The sequence below is a fragment of the Mustela nigripes genome, chromosome 7 (assembly GCF_022355385.1).
Source record: "Mustela nigripes isolate SB6536 chromosome 7, MUSNIG.SB6536, whole genome shotgun sequence".
Taxonomy (NCBI): Eukaryota; Metazoa; Chordata; class Mammalia; order Carnivora; family Mustelidae; genus Mustela; species Mustela nigripes.
Window position 1 is genome coordinate 8747575 of NC_081563.1, and position 4900 is coordinate 8752474.

General features: G+C 42.2%; 1 pseudogene; it reads left to right on the plus strand.

Annotated features, from left to right (window-relative positions):
• The first annotated feature begins 4216 nt into the window (after window positions 1-4216).
• Window positions 4217-4330, plus strand: LOC132022913 (U6 spliceosomal RNA; annotated as a pseudogene).
• The last annotated feature ends 570 nt before the right edge of the window (window positions 4331-4900 follow it).

The following is a 4900-nucleotide window of genomic DNA, read 5'->3' on the forward strand; positions in this document are numbered from 1 at the left end:
GCTCTTTAGACATAAAGCATTAACATACTGGGTGGGACTGAGGTGCTACAGTTTCTAGGCAATGCATTTTAGGAAGTGAAAACTGCCCTTGAAGATACAAACAAATTAATGTACAAACCAGGCATTGAGTTAATTTGGAGTAAAAGCAGCCAGGAGGAAAAAGAGGACACATACTGAGATGTGCGGGCGGAAGAAATCCAAACTCCAGAGTAGCTCTGGAACTCTGAGAGCCTTTTCGGTGCGCATCCGGTTACACTGGAGACATATTTGAATTTCGCCATTCACTAAGTGATGTTTCACGTTGGCTGCGGAGATGAATTCTAACTTACTGTAAATAGAATGGGAAGAGCTCTGCTGCTAAATTATTGATTGCACATTACATCGGGCCCCAAGCAACGCTGTTTTTAGGTTCCACAAAAGTAGCTGGGTAGAGTCTATTGTCATTACATAAAGGAAAGTCTGACAATTTACATTATAAAATATAAATTACCCATTTATCAACCACCGAATAGCATAAAAGGCTCCCTTGATTGTGGCAGTGTAGGAGGCTAGAAATCATTGTGTGCATCTTATCCCAAAAACTGCATCCAGATTTGCCATAAAGATCCACCAATCAATTCCTTTCCAATTCTGTTGAATATGTGAAAGGCAGACTCTCCTCTCCTCTGATGAACCCCCGTACAGCTTCCCAGGGCCTATGGAGAGTTAGGCTCCAGAAAAATCTTAATGGGGGTTGAATACAAAATAAGCCCTTTAGAAAGCTTCATGTTATGAAAGACAGATTTGAGAAAGGCTTTCATATCCCTCTCACTAATTACAACAGGTTTGGGGTTGAGGGAGATTCTACGTAGAGAAACATACCATATACCTTTTTTTTTTTTTTAAATATAGATTTAGGTACTTTTCTTTGCTGAGAAGTTATCCTTCATCTCCAAATTCTTATTCTTTTTCTTCCTTTTATTCCCTTGGTCTTTTCCTACTATCACTTAATTGAATGGTTTATTCATTTGGTCATTCATTTAGCAAATTAATAATCCCTTCTGTAAGCTAAATTCCCTGCATCTACAGAACCCCCTCCCCTGCTGCCCGTCTGTCAGAGACTCCAGTGTCCCTAACCAAGAGGAAAGATGGGTGGGAGACATCCACTGTTCTCAATGAACCCTGCCAGTCTCAGGCACAGGCATCCACGAGTGATGAGGATTTTGATAGACACAGACATGGAGGACTAAGCCAACAACATGAGCAAGAGCTCAAAAAGGGAAAAGGATAAAATAATATTTTAAAAATCTAATGATTTGGGAGGAAGGGCAGTCAACCCAGAGATACCTTTTAAAGGTATCTGGTGGCTCAAAGAGAGTAGGCTTGAGAGAGGAAGGAGCAAGATGATGAATGGCCAGCCACAAGGATGAATGGATTGGCACCTACAGCCCAGGAGTTCAGACTGTATTCTGTATCTACAGAGAGATGCAAGTGGAGCTTGGACTCTAGTCCTTGCAGCAACCTGTTCTCCTCCACTTTGTCAATGAAGTGACCACGTTAGGTGCTGCAGAAAGGTGGGCACCCTGAGTGAAGGGGCAAGGGGCCAGATAGCTCTGCTGAGAGCTCTGTTCCTGTAGAGAGGTTCTTTGAAAAGCTTATCTCCCTGCTCTCCTTCATTTGGAAGTTTAGTCCCTCTGTTATTAATCTATTGCCTCCATCCTGTCAATGGGGACAGATACATAAGGGGAAATACAGGTGTGTTCCCCTTGCAGGTGTATGGCTTCTCCAAAAGTGTGCATGGACTAACACAGTTGAATGCAAATCATAAAGGCATGGAAGGGCTCATCTTGACCAACTTTCCATGGTAGTGATGAGGGCACAAAAGCCACCTGTGGAGCAAGAGCAGCACCAGAAACCCAGTGTCTCTCTCCAACTGCATCCACACAAGAGTATCACCAAGTATGAGGAAAGATGCCAGGTGCTATGGGGAAAAGAGAAATTTAATAGATAAAGGAGACATGCCAGGATGTTGGGTAAGGTGTAGGGAATGAGGTGTGATTTTAAAATAGAAGAGTCAGAGGGGGCCTCAGTGACAAGGTGACATTTGAACAAAAGCTTAGGGGAGCTGAGAAGTTCATTGTATGGGCATCGAGGGAAGAGGCCACTGGAACAGCCAACAAGAAGGCTCTAAAGCAGGAGCCCGCCTGTCCAGGGAAGAGCAAGGAGACCAGAGTGGCTGGAGTGTGAGGTGCTGGGGAGGTAGAGCAGAGGGACAGGAGACAGCAAATGAGCCCTAATGAGGACCAGGTGACACATGGTTCTGTAGGCCCCTGGAAAGACACTGGTTTTCACCCTGCCTGCAATCGGTGCCACTATGGGACTATAGCCAGGAACGAGATGGAGATCCAACATCTATTTTGCAAAGATCACTTTGGCTATCAAGTGGGATGTAGACAGTGTGTGGTAGGAGAGCTTGTGGGGAGGCCATGGGAAGGCTATGGCAGTGGTCCAAGCAAGAATGATGCATTAGGCGTGATGGATAATCAAAACATAATTTCCAGGCAAATGCTTGAGAGATGCCATCAGTCATTCATACAGAAACCATGCGGAGTCAATATAAAGAACTCCCATTCTATTTTTTAGATGAGAATTAAATTCAGAAAAGTTAAGGTCTTCCTCAGTGACCCATATTTAAACAATGGCAGAGCCAGATTTCAAATCCTGACTCTAGAGCATTGCACTTTCTCTGCTTGACTTATTTCACTCAGCATAATCTCCTTCAGTCCCATCCATGTTGATGCAAAAGTTGTGTATTCATCCTTTCTAATGGCTGAGTACCGTTCCATTCCACATATGGACCACATTGTCTTTCTCCATTCGTCTGTTGAAGGGCTTCTGGGCTCTTTCCACTGTTTGGCTATTGTGGACACTGCTGCTATGAACATTAGGGTACTTATGGTCCTTCTTTTCACTACATCTGTTTCGTTGGGGTAAATACCCAGTAGGGCAATTTCCGGGTCATAGGGTAGCTCTATTTTTAATTTTTTGAGGAACCTCCACTCTGTTTTCCAAAGTAGCTGTACCAACTTGCATTCTCACCAACAGTGTAAGAGGGTTCCCCTTTCTCCACAACATTTGCTGTTTCCTGTCTTGTTGATCTTTGCAATTCCTGGGCATAATTTAAAAAAAAAAAAAAAAAACATGGAGGAAAACATAGGGACTCAAAAGAAACTAAACAATAAATAAAAATAAAAATTGGAAAATACATCTGCAAACACCAGAGTGTCAAGGAAGAGATCTGAAAGAGATCAGTCCTCCAACTCAGGCTCTTTTCTCTATTTAGTTGCTAGAACATTCTTTCTCCTCCTCTTTCATTTTTCTCCAGACTTTATCCAAAAGGGTCTTATACAGTCTTGCCCCTTCTCCCTGGCCAGACAAATAATGCCAATGGAGGGACACCTGGGTGGTTCAATCGGTTGAGTATCTGCCTTTGGATCAGGTCATACATAGTCTGGGGTCCTGGGATCGAGTCCTACATCAGGCTTCTTGCTCAGTGGGAAGCCTGCTTCTCCCTTTCTCTCTGCTCATCCCCCAACCCCACTCATGAGCCTTCACTCTCTATCAAATAAATAAATAAATAAATAAATAAATAAATAAATAAATTTTTAAAAAATAAATAATAATGCCAGTGGAAGGCTGACAAGCTGTGTAGCCCCCAGGACTGTCTGCCCATCTCTCTCTACCTGGCCTTTCCTCTGCCACCACCTGCATGATAATAGGTTGCCCCAGCTGTTCCAAGCTCCTATCTCCACCACTTTGGGCTCCAGCTGACCAAAGAAGATCTTGAATGAGAGATGGCAATGCTAGAGGAAGGAAAAATAAGTGATTTCCCTCTTCCTCTTCTCTCCAGGCTCAGAGCAACGACTTACCAGCCTAGCTGGTAACCAGCCCCTGACCTTGGGGAGCACACCTCCATTCCTCTGCTGTCCAATCTGGGATGGCTTTCCTCCTTTTGTTAATCTCTGGGTTGCTTTGTTGTACTTGTAATTTATTCTAGTTGGCTTTGCCTATCTTTCCTTACCAGTGTGCTTAATTCCCTGGATTAAATCCCTCCTGCTTTGAAGGCTTGAAGTGGCTTCTGCTTTTCTTGAATGACACACAAGCATACTTGCAACGGATGGAAAGCCATGTCCTCAAAAAATGTGCTGCCTTAAAAACAATACAAGACAAATACTTGGTGCAGAGGCACATACACTGAAATTGGAACGATTCAGGGAATCTTCTCAGGGAAGATGAGCACAGACCCCCATACAAGGACGACACGTAAATTTATGAGGCATTCCGTATTTTTTTTAAATGAACAAAAATATACAAGATTTAAATTTTGAAGCCCCCACCTTACAGATGAGTTCCCTTACGGATCTATAATTTTATAATAAAAAAATTCATTTCAGTAGACATTGAAGTGTTTATGGTCAGAAAGGCAATTTTGAAAGAATAATCATCAGTTTCTTTAAAAGTTTTTATAATGAAGTAAGACACATTATATTCCACAGATTTTCTAAAAGGTTCATCAATATTTAATTTTCTTCTAAAAGCCACATTAGGATTAACATTACAAAGAAAACAGGCTTTTGTTCCAAGAAAAAAAAAATGTATCTCTGTGATGTGGCTGTTTTATCTGATATCTCTGTTAGCATAATATGGTGGAGGGGAGTATATTTATAATAACAACAGATTCGTTTTCTGAATTTCTGCCCCTTGTTACTTTTACAAACTAAGCATCATTTTACCAGCAGGAAGACACAGCACATAAAACTTGCAACAGCAGGATGCGTTCCCTAATGTTTGGCTAATCTTTGGGTGATCTCAAGGGGAGGTAATGGAAAAATTTTAATAGTTAGCAGGGGTTATGTGAACT